Source organism: Ursus americanus, chromosome 14, assembly GCF_024610735.1.
Source record: "Ursus americanus isolate L20-20 chromosome 14, mUrsAme1.1.p, whole genome shotgun sequence".
Classification (NCBI taxonomy): domain Eukaryota; kingdom Metazoa; phylum Chordata; class Mammalia; order Carnivora; family Ursidae; genus Ursus; species Ursus americanus.
The window spans coordinates 20,342,523-20,362,645 of record NC_142140.1 but is presented as its reverse complement, the minus strand read 5'-3'; the positions used below and the strand labels follow the sequence as shown (position 1 = coordinate 20,362,645).

Below are 20,123 nucleotides of genomic sequence, written 5' to 3'. Positions count from 1 at the left end.
TAAGACACATCACTGGAGTTTTACCTTAGCTTGCTTTCAAATCTCTAACAGTTATACAACGCGAGCTATAAACAATCACATTTTTCAGCCACAATATACCTTTTTTGTGCTTTGCCACATTATAAACCAGTCCTTGTGACCGGCACCTATGAAAGGTCTATCTTATATACGTACAAAAATTTACACAAAGTATACACACGCATCCATACACATACATGTGCACGCATATACATGTGTTTATATAGTCACGCGTGTAACACTGACACATACTTAATTTAGGAAGATAAACAAACAAACAAAAAAACCCATGCCACTTTACACTCTTTAGTTCACTAATGATTTAAGGAACATAATTTCAGTCTTCCAAAAATACATCCCAAATGCCTGCCTTTCAAATGTCATCAATCCATGGCCACTCATTTAAAAACATTACCCATATATTAGAAAGGATGCTTTTAACTGAGTCGCCTCAACCACTTATAATTTCAATTAAATAACATAATTACAGTCAACAATTTTCTCCATTTCGGCAGAAAATATGCCATACCTCAACATAATTTGTCCTTAGAACCGAGGTATTTAAGCAAAAGGAAAAACATGCAGGCACAAGGAATTCACTACCGCCTTTCCTCAGCCCAGGGGGTCAACGCGCTCACCTCTAACCTCTTACTATATGCTCCAGTTACATGTTGGTCTTAGTAACTTAATTATTTTTTAATAACTTTTGCAGTATTAAATGATTTCGATTGAAACACAAATATGATTATGTTCATCTACTTCCTTCTAATGCCACCTAGTACAATGGGGGCAAGTCCAGCCCTGCTGTTCCATAGGATGTGTCTACATTATTACTTGGACCAAAAAGGGGAGGTCACAGATCCTTCACAGCCTCAGAGAATGTAGTGCAATTATGCTGGCCAAGGGAAATAAGGCAGCTTTCTATTTCAAAAGCAAGTTCTGTTTTATTAACACAACACTGCTCTCTGGCTAGATCATTCTACTGCAAAAGCAAATGAATATAACTGAGAAGTTTTAAAAAAATTACTAACAAGCAGAAAAACCCCATCTCAAACATATATTACAGCGTAACTTGGAGAAAAGAGAAAAAAAAAATTGAAGATTCCCAAACCCCCCTCCCAAAGAATAAAATACAGGTTCTCCCTAAGAGGGGTTCCCAAAGACACTAAAGATGCCTATTCTATTCACTATTTTGTCTTGAAATGACCTTCCAAATAAGGTGTTAGATAACCTCCTTCCACAAGCGATAGTGATCTAACCTTGATGCAAATAAACCATAGAACAAAATTTAATCAGTATATCACTGTGAAAAAGCCTCTGTCCATCCCAATGGAGCTTCTAATGACTGTTTTGGCAGTTCGGGCGGGTAGTTATGCTTCCTAGCTCATCTATATCTCATACTGGTTGAGCAAGCTAATGGAAGTGCTGTTAGTGGAATCCAATATTAATGCTCTGTATCGTGCAAACCTGGCTGCAACCGAATATATTATACAATTAGAGGTGGTATCTAATTCCATAGGTATTAGATACTGTACTCGAAATTAATATTTTAATGAGGAAAGTGAAATAAAGACGATGAAGGCAGGTAAGGGATCCATGCATTGTGGCCCAGCTAAGCTTCTGGTGGCAAGAGGGCTGGATCCTGCCGCGAACAGCACAGACACAGGGATTGTGACAAAAATCCGTATGCAAGCTTTAGATGCTGAGTGACACATACTGATACACAGAGTCAAAGATGTCATCCTCACGCCAGCGCCACTGGCTGGAAGCTTGAGAGAGAACGAAGGAGGAAAAAGTGGGGGCGGGGGGAGTTGCAGCGAGACCTCCAGAAAATAAACAGGGTGTACAGTTTCAAAGGCTGCAGACACAGACATTTCATTGTTCAAGCCAATTATCAGTGGAAAATAATAACAACAGATGGATTCAGAGTCACTGACTTTTCATATGCACTTCATCTCAGCGGAACAGATGATGAAACGCGAGAGCTATCTCAAAAAGGCAAAACATCTTTCAGTAAAAGAACTCTACAGTCCAGATGGGGACCTTCTAAGGCTGCTGATTATCTTCTTATAATGTTGTAAGATAGACTTACTAAAACATTTCGAGAACTGATCAGATATGATGCATACAATGGCTTCATTATTGGAAGGAGTTGCTTCAGACTTGTGACTAAAGCGGGCAGAGATTTCAATAAGGTTAGGACTGTACGTTTCCTGTTTTCTCATCAGGGACTTCAGGTCTGGAAATCTGTGCACAACAGAGAATAAACCGGCGTCCAAAGAGCTTACGCTTGTGCTCTTCTCTCGTTTGAGCGAAGAAAAAAAGAGGTAAACTGGGACTGCGAAAAGGGCATTAAATTATGCTGAACCATTCTATCACAACGGGGGGAAAAAAAAAGCTCCAAAGCAATTCCTTATTAAAAGCATTCAGTGATAAAATATCCTCTCTTACATGCAGTTAGAACATCTTAACTATCCCTTGCCACTGGTGATCGCAAAATATAATTTGCTTTTAGTAGGAAATAAATATAAATTTCAATGGTGGTATGATAAACAGTTGTACTGAATGCCAACCCAACACCCAGGCTAAAGCCACAGACCTATCCCAAAGCATTTTCACTTCACTTAAAGTCAGACTTGCTAGAAAACACAATAGGTAAACCGCAGCCTGAGAAGCTGCCGTAAGTAATAGAAAAAGTTAAAATTTCTAATCAGATAAGACTCATCACTATTGGAAAAACAACGTATCTATTCTGCCTCCATCCATCCATTCATCGTTAATTCTACATTTATAATTCTGCAAAAATTGTTCTCTGAATTGACATGTCATTGAAATCAGTGAGCTAAAGAAAAAAGAAAAGCTGCTCCTCCCACTGTTTACTAACATACTTACCATTTAAAAAATATTTTTATGAACACACTGTTGACTTCACAAGTTTATAACGTAAGTTAAAAAAAATTTTTTTTAAGAGCAAGGCTTTTCTTTCAAAGTGCTCTGACAAAAAAGTAAATTCATAGCAGAACATACAAGCACGAAGAAAATATCGCCAAGGGCAAAATTCTGCAACTGCTTTAAGAAGCAAACAAGAACACAAAAGATGTGTAATACAACCATCTGGCTCTCCTCATACTGTATCAATGCCTCAACTTTATCCCCCACCCCCTGAGCCAGCCCACACCAATGCCACAAAACCAAATGGCTTCACTTATGCTTCCTGCACAGCAAATTTACACAATGCACTGAGGAGGCAAAAGTTGATTTTTACACATAAACTAGTATCTTAAAATTCTCCCCCACTTCAACTGGGTTGTTGAACCTCACTGCGATAAACATGTCCCCACAGGTACAGATACGCTTAGCCTCAAGAGAATCCCCTTGAAAACGTCGATCTCTACCCTCTTGTGTTTTCTGTTCTAATCAGACACTACATGTGGACATCTGAAAGATGAATTCTGCAATTATTCCAATTAAACATTTACTTTTTTGGTTCTTTTTGCTCTAAATTGTGGGTTGTTTCCCCTCCTTATTATTTGAAAGAACTTCACTCATTTTTTTTAGCACCAGCCTTGAAAGTCAGCATGCTGACTATAGATCTTCCTCATTTGGCTCATTCTACAAACATTAACTGAGCAACTACTGTGTTGTCAGGAGCTTGCTGGACAGTGGATAACCGAAATCATTATTTTCCCAGCGAAGGGCAGAACTGGCCTAGTACATTAAACCAGAAACGTTGGTAGGTAGGTAGGTAGGTAGATAGATAGATAGATAGATAGACAGACAGATAGAAATCTATCACATGTAGGTAGCCTGAAGCATTTTATTTATTTCTGTACTTATTGGGAAGGCAGATATTTGAAAAGTTATGGCACATCTGTAGGTATCCTGCTGCTTTCAAAGGTGGGAATTAAGACTTTTAATGGAAATCTCTGGGAAAAATCAACACAGGTCATCATAAATCGGTCTCACAAAGGGCAACAATCAAAAAATAGTAACTGGGAGTGAGAGGTTTTTGTAGGCCAACTCTTGGCTTTTCTGCATGGGCATGTTAGGGGCAGGTGGTCCGTATCAGGCAAGCCCTCTTGGTGGGGGGCCACGTCTGGTTTACTTCTGTTTTCTTGCTGACATGGGTTTTGTACCTCCCCTGCATCCCTCTCTATGCTCCAGGATAAGAAAGCCGTGCCTAGTTTCTCAAGGAGCTGATTTTCGATTCCCTTCTGGGTGTTTCTGCCCCAGACCACAGAGGCTCCTGGTCTGGACAGCAGTGGTAATCTCAGGACACACACAGCGGATCTCGCCACCGGGCAAGGGATTCCGCTAATTGTTTAAGCCTGCGCTAGTGTGTGGCCACCAGTCGGCAGACACAACTCGTGGCTGCCTACCAGACCTAGGTTAGTGCAGCTGGAGCCAGATGACAAGCTCTCGGAGAGTCTTCCCATGGCCACATCTGGCTCTTGGCGGCTCCAATCTGCAGCTAAACAGATTTCATTTGGTTTTTCTGGGAACGTTTAGGCAGCAGATAAAACCAGTCATGTTAATCTGGACTGTGTGCACTTCAGTGTGGGGTAAATGATCAGAATATAAACTCCATGAAGGCAAGCACTTCACCTGTCTGGCACGCGGTATGCCAGTACCGAACAGTAGCTGCCTATCGTGGTTCAATAAATGCATATGGAATGAATCACACTAATCAGCATAGAAGTCGAATAAAAACATCCCTGTATCTCATTCTAGCTCCTCTATTCCTGTTGTTATAGGCACCACGGCTTACACCTGGGTATATACAGAAAAGACCCCGCCCCCCCCAGTGGCTCCGTAGTTAAACGTCATGGGCTCCATTGTGGGCGTGTTGACCCACGGAGAAAGACACACAAGAACGAACCCACTCACACAGTCAGGTGGGAAAACCTCCCAAAAATCCTTCCCTGAAAATAACAGTCTCCCAGTAATGCCCATATCCCTGCTTTATTGGGCCTTAAACTGCAAAACTTGGCAGCTCTGTGCCCACAATGCTTGCAAGTGACTCGAAAGTAGAAACTTCACTTTTGGCCACCAGAAAAATGCCAGATAATGAGGCAACTTTTCCTGGCACCTTTTCATCCCATTTCCTTTCCCATGCCTCTCTTCCTGAATTCTCTGACATTGGCAGATCCTAGTTCCCTTTTTTCCACTCAACTCTGACCCATCTCTGGGCTTTTCCACACCTCACCGCCTCTCCAGGTCCCACTAGAAACACACTCGCCAGCGCCAACGTAATTTCGAACCGGGTGGGACCTGCCCTCCTGGCTCCTTAGCAAGAAAGGTTTCTCGTACTTTTAGGATGCTATGTGAATAATCCTGATGCTAGGGGGTCTTTGATCCTGAGGACAATAAAGCTCCACTGAATGCCCCCAGAACTTGACAGAGGACCAGGGACATTTGGCAGAAGCCTGGCATGGCTGTTCACATAAGATGCTGCTTCCCCAATACAGCAAGTTAACGTTCCTAAAACAAGAATGGCTGAAACGGGCAGATGACTTTGACAAGCTCAGCATATGGTCTTCAACGAAGCAAAGCTACTCAGAAGTGCACTAGATGAAGCTGTTGCCTGAACTCGCTCCCTTTTCTGTCGTGTAAAGCAGCAGGGGTGGGGGTGGGGGTAATTCCGATCAGCTAAGTGTTTAAGGTTCTGAGAGGCGCATTGTGTCCACTATGGAGAACTGGGGTTTCCAGCTCCCCTCGGAAGGAGCTGAGTGCCTCATAAAGGGTGGGCCAGGAAGACCCACCCCTGAAAATTCCTCTCCTCCTTTGTTCCTATTTTCTCCAATTACTTTAAAAATGGGAGAACGGCTTTCCAGAACTCCACCATCACAATGAAAGTTTAAGATAATCAAGGGAGAAGCGGGACAACAGGATGCAAACACTTGATGCCTAGTCCTTCCCTGGGAACAGGCCAGAATGTAAAAACCACCAAAAGAAAACAGAAAAAAAAAATTTTTTTTGAATGAGGGAAAAACGTCAGGGGTTGGGGGGAGAGCACCAGGGCTGACCATGAATATCTTTATTTCTTAATGCTTCCTTGAGCTGCCTCAATTAATACTAAGTACTATGTGAAATCGTACTGCACAGTCTAGTTCAATCTGGGATAGTTCCGTCCTTACGAGCACAGACGCAAGCACCTGAGTTCAAAACTCAGCTCTGCTGTTTAGTGGCCTCGTGATTTCAGGCAAGTTACTGAAGTTCTCTGTCCCTCAGTGTCCTCATCCATAAAACAGGCTTAATTATAGTGCATAATGCGCTTTTGAGGAAGAAATGCATTAATGGGAAAAGTGCTTACACAAGTGACTGGCACACAGCGAGCGCCATAGAAATGATAGCCACTGTTATCACAAGCGGGGATAAGACAACGCACGTAAATCTCAAACTTCCTACGCCTCATTTCTGCCATCTCTACAAGCTGTTAATAGGATCTGGTGATCTGCCATGCTCAAAGGTAGAAAAAAGGAGAGAATGTGTATCAGATTTTAAACTTCTTAAAAACACAGTGCTAAAATAAAACCGAAGTACTGATGTTGCCCTTCCATTCTGGGTGGAGAATCAGAGAGGTAAGAGTGGAGTGTCACCTATCTCAATAGAGGGTAAGTCATTAAAGAGCAACAATCCAAGCTCAGAGTCACCTGCTTGTCCCACCAATGACCAAAAAGAATTAGGGGGGGGGGGGCATGTTCAAAGAAGGCAGGAGGAGAATCCGGCCTGGAAGCGAAAGGTATTGAAACACATTTTCTTGTACTTTTCAAGCCTGTGCCTATAGATTCTGTTACTGATTTAGGATCTTAAACAGTTTGTTTATTTTTTAAATGCCTTTCAGCTCACCTTTAATAACATGTTTCTTTGACTTGGCTGAACTATGCCTCAGAAGAATTACAAGCGGGAATATGGCTGGGTGAAAGGTTCAGTGAACTAATCCACACCTGGTCCATGTAAAAAAAAAAAAGGCTCATATTTTCCATATAGAAACAAGTCTCTTTATATGAACCAGGCTTTTATTTAATTGGTAAGGCACTTTCCACACCATACAATCTTTCATGAGCTTCTTCAGTGGGGTGGGGGAAAGGCTACAGAAACACCACCCAGTCATACTACACAGATTTATCAGTGACAATGAGGGGGTGGAGGAGAGAACCTCACCATTCCAAGCAGAACAGGAAGTAGATTTATTTTATCAGAAATGCCTTAACCAAGTTTTACCAATGACAAAAGACAAGAGGGTCACCCCGAAATGGACATTCAGTGAGACATCTGTATGTCTTTGTGACCAAAAATCAGTTTTCTCTTGCACTGTGTGACCCAGACTTCGAAGTGGAAAGATGGAGGCTTCAATGAGGAAAAATCTCAGGTGAGAGAGAAGAATGAACACATTTCAGAGCTGAAAGGCACCTAATGAGGGGGTCTGGTCAAGCGCCATCCTCCTGGGGAGCAGACTCAGTGTGTGACTGAGGCCACACAGGTGGTATAGACAGAGCAAGAATGGGAGCCTCCGACTCCCCACAAACATGGAAAAGCAGCGGCGAGAGAATGTGGCCTCTGGAAACATCCATCATGTATGTCAAAAGGACATTTTGGAGCAGGGTCCTGGGACCAGCAAAGAGACACGGAAGAGAGTGGAAGGAGTCACCAATGTCCCATAAATTGTGCCAGCGCATTGTATCTGAAGCCCGTATCCAAACAAGCTAGCTTTCTTCTATGAAGTCATCCACTTCAGGCCTCCAACATCTTGTTTTTTCCTTGCTTTTATCCCTAAGAAAATTTCTTTCCATCAACTCCGGTTTGAAATAAGTGAAAAAGAAGATTATTTCTACACCCCAGTTAAGACGGAGCGAAGTGAAGTGGAAAGGACAGGTCACTAGAAGGCAAGAGAGTGTGCTTCTACCCCTGGATCCACTAGCAGCACACCAGGAATTTGGAAAGCCCCTCGGCTTCTCCAGACCTCAGTCTCCTTGCTGGGAAAGGAGCAGCACTCAGGGATGGTGCTCACCCGCGATACCGTCGTCGCCTCCACGTGCTGTCAAAATACCGAAATACCGGTGTATGGGCTGGAAAAGAGCCTTTACCCCCAAGCCCTTGGCCATGACCATGCTTCCCAGGCTCTTCCAGGGACAGCAGGGATTCCATAGTGCCCTGTTCCAATGCTACGCCTACTGTCGCTCCCAAAAGGCCAGTACCCCCGCTCTATCTGATGACTACTTGGACCATTCCGCCAGATGTTCTGAGACCTTTTCCAAGGCTATGATGCAAGGACTACCAGGGCCAGCCTATGCCTGGAGGAAGCCAAACCTGGGGTCCAACACCAGATGGAAGGGCTGGGACAAGCTGAACAGCGGACCCAGGAGAGACGCACCTTTTCTACCACATGACTTCCCTCACTTGGGGCACCTGGATGTAGGCCTGGAGTCATGAGGCAAATCAGTGGGATCTTAGGCAAATTCTTGGGCTAAACTGGTTTTCAAAAGCTGGAAAGAAATATATCACTGTGAAACAACACTCCGGGTGAAATCCTGAGCTTGAGGGAAATTACCAACACATGTAATCAAATTATATTTACCATGGAAATTTCTAATAGCTCATACTTTCTACTCTGCTTTTACAACTCTTTAGGAAAAGGAATATTTCTCTATCCAACATTCCAAATTTCCACAGCAGAGTTGAGGCAGTATGCATGCTGAAATATATAGGAAAGGAAAAAAATTTCCCATTATTGTTTCCTTCAACCCTCTGTACCTTCCATGCCACCATTACTCAAAAGTCACTCAAACATTTTGCTGGCTGACATGACGCCATGCAGTCACTTGATCAGGTGTGGGGTACCACATGGTATGAATAAATACTTATCCACTACCGCATATTAAATGGGAATTCGCAAAGGCGAGCTCTGGAGACAAAGACGTTTCTATATAGAAATATTAACTAAGAATTTAAGTAAATGGCCCCACTGGAAAAAAAAAGTTCTGAAGTAGCAATATAAACTATATTTAATAGCAACAAAAAATATTTTCCTTTTGGGAAAGCAATTTGGGCTTCTAAAAGTTACTGCCTTTCACGTGACTTTGGTACAGTATGGCTGAATTCTTTCATTTCCTAAAACACAGATGCTAGGCCCCAAAATTCTACTTCGCGAGAGTTAATTTTTTTAATTCATCTTCTCCCCAGATACAATACCCAAATAAGAAACTGTTTTGGTACCTTCCTCCCCGCCCCATTGTTATTTTCTTAAGCGCATGAGTATCACACGTCCCAAAGAACATATGTTCCCAAGGAAAGAAAAAAAAAAAAAACAGGCTCTAGAACTAATACACAATGAAAAATAAATTTAAAGCAGCCTTCTGGTCTGACATAAGAATATAAAAATGATATGAGCAAGAACAGCTTAGTTTACATACTTTTCAGTCACAGCTGCTGCTCTGAAACCACAATACCTTTAAAATGACATTTTAAGGAAACAGATACGCATGGCTTTAGCCATAGCTAGACGCAGCTAACACCGAACTAAAGGGGCTTCTCTTTGTATGCACATACCTAACGTAACCTATACATGGCCACGCTTACGGAGAGAAGCGTGACTTGTTTTTAAATAATACAGTGATAAACACGGTGAGTTACAAATAGTTCTCCCCAGCAAGATTTTTTTTTTCCTTTTCCCTTTAAAATCACCAGACTCAGATGATCAGAACAGAGTTTTGAGGAGAGAAAGAACAAATCCCCTCCTCTTGGTTAATATTTAATTGGGTGCTAAAGATTTCTTGGAGAGACCTCTGCACCCCCAGTGACAGGAGCAGAAGAGGCTCCTCCTATCTCGGCAACAGATGCAGACACTTCCCTGAATAAACGAAAATAACATACAATTAAATCAGACTCTTCAATTAATAAATTACTTCGGTGGACCTTGCAGGCCAAGTCCTATTTAATTACATAATTTAAAAAATATTTGCACATTGCAATCACCGAAATTGGCTTTGAGGTTTCATAATACACACTTAACACATGAGTTAGAGAACAAATTTATTTAATAAATGCAGGCCTAAGTGCTAGAAGGCCATACCACTCTAACTGCAAAATCACTTAGCACATCCTCAGAAAAAGCAAATAAACTTTTCCACTATTTAGACGTAGGCTGCTGTTGAATGTCAGGAGAGGCTGGCTGATTTTCTGCATTTTCTCTGTCATGTGTTGCCTGTAAATCTGACCATTTCGAGAGGTCATTAGAATAGAGCTAATGGGCAAAATGGTTCCAGTTAAAGATAAATTAAAGATAAACTAAGGTGGAAGATGTCAAGAACCCAGTAGTAAAAACCTCTTTAGAGGAAAACAAAGAGAAGTCGTATTACCTCCCCATTTTTCACTTCTTACAATTCCAAAATCCACCATAAATTAACATGGTTACTGAATGTAGAGATGTGTTCCATTAGGAACGCACACACAAATTTAGGGGTGAGGAGGACATTCATAAAAAGGATAGAATTACATGGTATCCACAAAGGCGGCAGAAACCTTTCAAAGTGACTGTATTTCTTACGGTTGGATCGGGGGCCGTGATATTGCCATTAAGTGAATTTTCTAGAAAACCATTTGACCGCTTTGGCACAACTTGTTCCGCCCTCACGTTTTGATGGAAACCTTTGTCAAACACATACACTTCCAATAATCATCACATGCTTTGTACCCACGACGGCCCCAGAGATTTTCCAGCTGCGTGGGGCTAACTCCTGACACCCAAAGTCTTCCGACCACCATGACAAACTTGTAATTTGGGCATGGGGGTCTTCTCCTTAATTTCTGTCACGTACTATCCAGCCTGCTGTGTTTCCACGGGCCCGCTCTGCTTACCTCCAAAAAGCTAACTCACTGCTAACTAACCGCTAGTGAGAGAGTTATCTAAAGTTGTGCAATTTAAAATTTCTGAGTAAGGTTCTAGTGAGGCCTTGAAATCTCTGTTATGAAACACAATAAGTAACTTCTTCTCTTAGTCCCAGGTCTCCTTCTCTCTCTTCCTTTCCACAAACTTCTGGAAAGAGCCATCCACCCTCTTGGTCTCCATTTATTCACCTCCCACGTCTCTTTCCGTCCTCGCTGACGCACGGAAACCTGTCACTAAGGTCATTCAGTGTTGAGTCTCTTCTGATTTAGTCTGTTGGCTCCATTTGGCAGGGCTGACCGTCTCCTCTTCTCCAATACTTCCCACATGAAGAGTCTCCCATGTGACTCTGGCTCTCCATTATCCACCAACTTCTGCAGCATCCTCCTTTCCTCTGTCTACTTCTGCCATGGTCCTTCCCTCAGTAAATATCGCCACCCTCCATCCAGTAAATGAGGCCAAAGACTCTGGAGGCAGCTCTGAGGCCTCCATCACCACGTCTAACAGCCACATCCCTCCCATTCTCTTTTCTTCATCCCAACAGAGACCCACGAGCCTGCACAAGAGAGCCTCCCATGGACCCCTGCTAATTGCCATCTCAAAGCTCCTTCCCGCCTTTGCACTTGCTCTCCTCAAACCCACCTATAGGGAAGACTAAGTCATCTTGAAAAATGCAAGTGGCAAAGTTTTTTCAAGTCCTGGACAGCTTTTCTCAACACCTCTTCGTATTTTTGCTACTGGGAGGCATCCCCAAGTTGACATGGATGCTTCATGTCGCCTACTCCCCAGGTGCATATCCCACCCCCACTCACAAAGTCCTTAGCTTCCTAAGGCCCAGAAAGCCAAGCTAAAATGTCCGAAGGTACTCTGAGGGTCCTTCTTCATGTGGGCTGCTGTCTGCCCTTCCGGCCACACCTCCTGCTGCGTCCCGGCTTCCGTTCAACCACCAACAGACACTAATGCACGTCCTGTACTCTCTCATCTCCAAGCCTACCACCTCCCTCTGCCCCTTCTGTCCTAGGCAATTCTCACCTGTCCCACATAACTCAGGCATAAACGCCACTTTCTCTAAGAAGAAACGAATCTCTCTCGAGATGTATGCCCTTGTAATTTGTTCCATGTGCATATAATGCTTGCCCGAATACAGCAATGATTCCATTTTATTACACGGCTCTGTCTAACCACTGGTTTCTCCTGGTGACCTGTACGCCCATTCTATTAAAGCCACTTAATAGATCTCTTTTCTTCCTCCTCCTTTCCTCATTTATTTATTTATTTTTGGATGAGATGTAAATGATATACCATATTATATTAGATTCAGATGTACAACTAATATATCTTTCTGAATGGATAAAGTTGTCGAATTCTAGTAAATAAAATTAATGACAACGGCTCTTTGGTTCCTTCATGAAATCAACTCTCCTCAGTCTTCATTCCTGCCCCCAGTAAAACCATTCAGCAAGGTTAGGTCAAGCACATTGCATCTGTACAGTATTTGTTCACAACTGTAAAGATATAAGAAAGGTTATCATAGCTGATATTTATGGGAATGGGTGGGATATAATTTGAACAAAAAAAAAAAAAATCTTACGTTCCCTCAAAGTAAAATCACCTTATTGTTGATAATACAGTGAAAAGGAAATAGAATGAGCAAGGAAGCTATAAGGATTTAATCAAATAGACTTCTTAGAAGTAAGAATTGAGATTCACTACCCACCAAAAATGCAATTACCCTCCCCCCACTAACAGCGCTTTAATTTAGACTCCGCACAAAAAAAGCTTTCAGGTTATAAGACAATTTTACATTAAGGTCTTAGATGAACCTTAATGCCATTCCCTTTCCTAGACCTGTGGTCTGCTAAACTTCAGCTTTAATAATATGATCATGCATCCCAACTCCAGAAACTCTAACTTTGCAGTCTTCAAAACCACACACAAGAAAGGACTGTCATTGGTCAAACTCATGACCGTCCAATCTTTGGCAGATTTGGTAACGGCATAAAAACAAGAAACGTGGTAGCAGCCAACAACGGCCCCAGATTCAAGAAATGGCAACACATAAGTGACCGAAGGATAAAAGCCAATCTGTGAAATGTGAAAAGACCAGATGGGCTCTAAGCAACAAATAAGGCCACAGAACATTCTCTCTGGGGTTCATATTTTCAGAGACCCAGAACTAAAAATATCAGAAGAAATGTGCTGTTTATAATGCAATTAAAAATAACTAGAAGACACATTCAGATTTATTTTTCATAATCATGACTAGGCAGAGTCATTTAACTACTCTGATCCTCCATTTCTTCATCTGTGAAACTGGGTAATGAGACTTGCATGACAGTCAAACGTGATTTTATGTGTTACACTCACTGGAGAACCTTCCGTTGTCTATTACGTGGATAATAGTATGTGAGTCAGAGAAGGTCATGAGTTTTGCTACAACTCCTACCATCATGCATTTGGTCATGGAGCAAACAGGAGTGAATACTAGTGTGGGTCACATGGAATGAAACAAAGAATAAGACTTAGCCCCTGCCCTCAAGGAGCTCACAGTCAAGATCTGTGCTGTCCCCAACAGCAGTCATTAGTCACAGGTGGATATTCTAATCACAATTTAGTGAAAACTAAAAACACACTTCCTCAGTTGCACTAGTCACATTTCCACTGCTCAAGAGCCACATGTGGCTAACTTGTTCCATACAGGCTACCATTTTCGAAAGTGTAGAAAGTCTTCATCATTGCACAAAGTCTTACTGAACAGCTCTGGTCTAGAGGGGCAAAAGAGTGGAGTACATGGTAAATTTTAACATATTGTGATAAATGATAATTTGGTAGCAGAAAAGATTTGATAATGGAACTGATCTTGAAGGATAGGGAGTTTTATTTTTCTAGAGCAAAGAGGGAGAGCTAGATGGAGCAAATCACATGTGCAAAGGCATAGAATCATCAAGAAACATCCTGAGTTCCAGAGTGAGTGTAAACTATTCTTGGTGACTGGCATATGAATGCATAGGGAAGCCGTGGCCAGAGATGAGACTGGAGGAATAGTTAGGATCCAACTACGAAGGCCAAAGTAGGAGTCAGGACTTAATTCACAAAACAGAGATACTGAAGCAGTAGAGTGACCCATGGGATGTGTTTTATAGAAAAACAACCATGCAGTGGTTGTCAGCTCTGGAGATGCACATGAGAACTCCTCTGGAAAGCTTTTGAAAATGCTGATGCCAGAGCCTTTACCCTAACTAAATTAAATCCATTTCTGGGCATCAGGCCCAGACCTAAGTCTTAAAATCCCAAAGTGACTAGAGTGCAGCCAGGGTTGAAAACCAGTGGAGATGACAAAGGACTAGGAGTGTGATTAAGCTAGAATGAAGAAGTATAACAGTCTACTGCAATAATCCTAACAAAAGGTTATAGTTCACCTAATACAGGAACAGGGAGGATGAGAAGAAAATGCTGATTTGGGTAGACATTTCTAAGACAGAATAGGGCCTGGAAATGAAGAATATGAGCAATCAGAGAAGAAAACACAGAACACAACATGACAACTTCCATCACATGGCAATAATGACCAAGATCAAGCATAGAGAAGACTGAGCAGGTTAGGGAAGGCAGGAATGACAATTAGCTCAATTTTGCAGGCACTGCTTGCCACATTCCTCAGAGCATCTGGTAGAAAGGTCCAGGGGGCCAGAGGAAATATTTGCCTGGATTCTGCTACAGAAGTAGGCCAGAGCCTGGGGTACAGAGGATTTGTGAAGAGTGCCTGCAGAATCTGTACAGAGTAAAACACTTTCCTTTAAACTTCAACCTGTCAAAACAACAGAAAAGATACAAATGCACTTTCAAAGTTCTCTAGCCCCATCCACTCGCCAGCACACACCAATGCCCACGTCTGCCTGGCATCACCTACAGGCCACAGGTACCTTGTCCCAGCATTACCATTTATTAACTGTATGGCCTTGAACAAATCTGGACTGTCTGGGTCTGGCCTTTAATTTCTAAAGAATCAAAGGAGTGTGCTGACCTAGACCTAGATGCTACCAAGAGGTCCCTCCAGTTTGAAGAGTCTATGACATAATCCATTCCGAAGAGCAGAAATTATACATCTAATCTATACTAATTTCTATCATATTTATGTACTCATTTACATTAAATTACATTTACTTATATTCCAGTAATATTATATACTCCTGAGATTATATACATACATTTCATAAGTTACAATTTCAAAAAAGTTATATGTATATATATATCTATATTTATATATATTTCTCTTTCATCTTAAAGTTAGCCATCAAAAAGACACACTCAACATATTGTTTAATCCTGAATACCAATTTTGTTTTGTTTCTCTTTTCAATTTTAAAAAGGTTGCAAACTCCAATGCCGACCGGAGCAGAGGATCACACTGATAAGTAAAACAGGCTGGAGGAAAAGACAAATTTTAGGCCATCCCCCAGCTAAAGCAAGCAGCCCCCTTCAGCTCTGGGCCCCAGTGGCCATCTGAGAATGTGCACCCAGTGTTGTTGCCCTTTTTCACAAGACCCAGAGATCCAGGGTTGTTTTAGGTGCAATCCCTTGATATTTAAATGCCGGCAGCCGACACAAGTTAGTCTAAAACATGTAGACCAAACACAACGAGCCTGAAGTTGCCAGACTACGCCCTCCCACAAAGCATGCCATTCTGCTGCGGCTTTTAACCCTGAAAAACCTAGAACACACACAACACAAGAAGCTCTCTTAAGTTCCTGGGAAAGTCCTGACGACTGGTGTTACCCTAAGCAAGTCCGACCAGCAACACCAGTAAGGACCTGAAGCTCCCTTCACACGGAGTGCCTATAAAAAAAGAAAACTCCCACAAAATCCATTAATTCTTATAAAACATCTGTGTGCAGTTTGAATGGAGAGGAGAATACCTGATAAATGAGTTCTCTGTGTACTAGATATCAGGTGGACTTTAACACTTAGAGATACAAATGTGATGATTTATATTCTACTGATAGCAGTCATAGCTTCCTCAGTGTATTCTAAATAGAAAAATACTTTATTTAGCAGCAATATCACTCTATTTCTTGTGTTCAAACGGGGGGGGGGGTCCCTTCTCTTATCATTATACCTTGATGTTGTTTTTTTTTTAATGAAGCGATCTGGCGTACATTAGCAGGAAGAGGCCAATTGTAGAAAGAATATGCCATTACTCTCTTCTTCAAAGCCCAATGAAATGTGATCTTCTGCTGCTAGGTCACCTTCAGTGCAGAGGGGGGGTACTGCTAATAGGAGGGGTTTGTATTCACGTGGATGGTGCCGTACCTTGGACTCAACAGTGGGAAATCCAGGGGCAAAGCATTACAAGAGGCGAAGATGAAAAACCACCACCCGATAATAAGTATAATAAAGCTCCCAATGACGCTTAAAAAAAACACCTGGTAGCAACTGGGTTTTGAGTTCCTTCTTTGATGACCGTGATGGCAGAGCTGATGGCGTTCTGGCTCCCAACACAAAACCTGTAACGGTTCCTCAAGAGGGGAGAATGTGTTTTTAAACGAAGTAAAATTCAACAAAAGCATCGTCACAAACGTATCTGCCTTGAGAAAAGCATTCCTGTCATGCTCACTAGTTGTATGTCTTAGGTGGGTAAATATTAGGGTAAGTTTTAAGCAAATCCCTCAACTCCACTAGCAGCTGGGAAGAAGGAAGAAAAAGAATGTAGGGGTTGGGAAAGATGGCGCGTGCTAAGCTGTCTGCTACAACAGGGTCTGATGAACTCTCAGTCTGCAGGGACTTACGGGAAGGGGTAGAAAGAGATGGTAAACCAAACCAAGTATAGCAGCGCTAGGAAGTGAAGCAATCATGAGAAAGCAACACTTACTGTGGACCAGGTACAGCATGAGGCTGTTCTTAATCCCATTTAACAGATGAGGAAACTAAGGCTCAAGTTACACCACTAACAAACAGCACAGTATGGATCTGAATTCTGCTGTTCATTGTAGAGTTCAGTACCTCAACCACCATGCTATGCTGTCTCCCCAAATTGGAAACCACAGGGCAAGATGGAACAAAAGCAGGTAAAGACCAAACAAGAGGTGAGAAGAGAAAAGATGCCTTCAGAAATGGTTGTGAAGGCCTATCGTTGATGGATCGATGGGGAGGGACAGCTGAAAGGGAGGAGGTGACAGCCTTGCTATCACTCCAAAGACAGAAGCGAGGCAGACTCACTGTACTGAAAAAGGTTTCCCAGCCACAACATAAAGGTCACCCGCTTTCTTCTCAGTTGGCCAGCTGCAACAGAATTGAACTGTGATTAAATATATACTCACCAACCATGAAATCTGACCAACAATCAATTTCTAGATGAAGTTATAAACAGAGCAAATGACCTGATATAAAGGGTAGTTCAATTCTGTAAGTATGTATACATGCTGTGTGTGTTTACTGATCATAAAGTGTGTCTGAATCTTAAAATACCTCTAATCTCTCACTCTTTTGCTAATTAGCTCATTCCAAATGAGGTGCACATACATGTTTATTTGAGTGAGACACAGACATATTTTTCTGAATCAGAGATCCCTGCCCCCAGGACATTCCCTCAACCTTCCGTACACGAGAGAAGGCCACACAAGTACCTCAAATACAGTTATCTAAAACTACACCAGAAAGTCTGTTCATGAGCATTACACACACCTGAAATCATTTTCACTGGTGCAATAGTTGTGTTCAAGATGTAGGATTAGCTGAAAAGATCATGAGTGGCAACACCTAGGAGCCTCATACTTTCAAAACTGCCCTGGAGGCCCAGCTCTCATTTGATACTACAAGAAAACACTGTTCCCTTTCAATTAGAAACATCAATTCTGCCATCAAAATATCATCACTTGCTCCTCATAGTACACTTTTTACATGATGCCTGCTGGAGTACCTGAGGGTGACAAAGAGGGACTCCAGGGAGCAAGCTGTATGACTTTTCTAGCCTTACTTCCTGATACATCTCTGCCCATTTGGCAGAATTATAGCTGAGACTTGCCTTCAATGCAACTTGCCAAAATGACATTGAGGTTGCGAGAGGAGGAAATGCATAACCCCGTCTATTCCTAATTATGGCACCTACCATAGTGACCAAAAGACTCTGACAGATTTGGAATGGTTACACTGATCAGCTCAGATCTCAGTACTGAGGCTGGCTGGGCTTCCTGGACCTGAGCAACCAGCCTGGGGCCATCTGATAAGCTGGAATATGAACTCATCAATCCACCTGGCTGCGATGGTTTAGACAGCTGGAATGATGACCCAGCTAAACACGGAGATCTCCATTCACAAAGTCTAGACCTATTACATGTCAAAGTCCAGGGCTGCCCCAGAGGATCAGAGATCAGGAACTACAAAAACAGCTAGAAACGATTAACAAAATGGTTACAAGCACATACCTATCAACCAAGGATATTAAACAACACGCTACTGAACAACCAATGGGTCAAAGAAGTCAAAATAAAAAAAAAAATACCCTCAGATAAATGAGAATGAAAATATAACCTACCAAAATGTATGGGATGCAGCAAAAGCAGTTCTAAGAGAGCAGTTCATAGCAACAGATGCCTATCTCAAGAAAAAAGAAAAGTCTCAAACAGGCTAACTTTATACCTCAAGGAACTAGAGAAGAAACAACTAGCCCAAAGTTAATAGAAGGGAGGAAATAACAAAGATTAAAGCAGAAATAAAGAAATAGAGATTTTAAAACAATAGAAAAAAAAATCAATGAAACCAAGAGCTGATTCTTTGAAAAGAAAAACAAATTTGGCGAAACTTTAGATAGACTCACCAAGATAAAAAGACAACTCAAAATCAGAAATGAAAGAAGAGATGTTATAAGTGATAACACAGAAACACAAAAAGATCATAAAAGACTACTGTGAACAAGAGTATGCCAACAAATTGGACAGAAGAAATGGATAAATTCCTAGAAGCACACAAGCTACTAGACTGAGACATGATGAAACCGAAAATCCAAACAGACGGATTACTAGTAAGGAGCATGAATCAATCATCAAAACGCTCCCAGCAAAAGTCTAGGACCAGAAAGGTTCACTGGTGAATACAACCAAACATTCACGGAATTAATACCAATCGTTCTAAAACTCATCCAAAAAATATAAGAGAAGGGAACTCTTCCAAAGTTGTATTACAAGAATAATTACCCTCATACCAAAACCAGACAGGGATGCCATAAGAAAAGAAGATTACAGGCCAAAATCCCTGATGAACACAGATGTAAAAGTCCTTAATAAAATATTAGCAAACTTCATTCGACAATACATTAAAAGGATCACACAACATGATCATGTGGGATTTATTCTAGGGATGCAAGGATGGTTCAACATCTGGAAATCAAACAATGTGATACACCACATTCACAAAATGAAGGATCAAACAACATATGATCATCTCAATAGAGGCAAAGAAAGCATCTGAAAAAATTCAACATCTATTTACAATAAAAATTCTCAAAAAGCAGGTTGAAAAGTAATAGACTTAACATAATAAAAGCCACATATGGCAAGCCCACAGCTAACATCATAGTCAATGGTGAAAAGCTGAAAGTTTCTCTTCTATGATCAGAAACAAGACAAAAAATTATCATGGCTCACTCTAGCCATGATAATTCAACATAGTATTTGAAGTCCCGACCAGAGCAATTGGGCAAGAAAAAGAAATAAAAAGAAGGAAAGGAAGGAATATCCAAATTAGAAAGGAAGAGGGAACACTGTCAGTATTTGCAAATAACATGATATTATATAGAGAAAATGCTAAAGACTCCACCAAACAACTGTTAGACCTAAGAAACAAATTAAGTAAAGCTGTAATACACAAAACCAATACACAAAAATATGTTGTGTTTCTATACACTAATAGTGAACTCCCAGAAAGAGAAATTAAGAGAACAATCCCACTTATAATTATATATATAAAAAAATACCTAGGAATAAATTTATCCAAGGAAGTGACAGACCCATATATTAAAAACTACAAGATATTAAGGAAGAAATTGAAGAAAAGAAGGAATACACAAATAATTGCAAAAATATTCCATGTCATAGATTGGAAGAATTAATATTGTGGAAATGCTCATACTACCCAAAGCAATATTCAAACAATCATAAACTTTGTATGGAACCCTGTAAGACTCTAAAAAGCCAAAGCAATCTTGAATAAGAAGAACAAAGCTGGA

At 41.4% G+C, this 20,123-nt stretch overlaps 1 protein-coding gene across 4 annotated transcripts in view; it reads right to left on the bottom strand.

The window, feature by feature from the left end:
* Positions 1-20,123, bottom strand: part of FOXP1 (forkhead box P1) — a 563,431-nt gene that overhangs the window by 320,079 nt on the left and 223,229 nt on the right. The window lies entirely within an intron of this gene.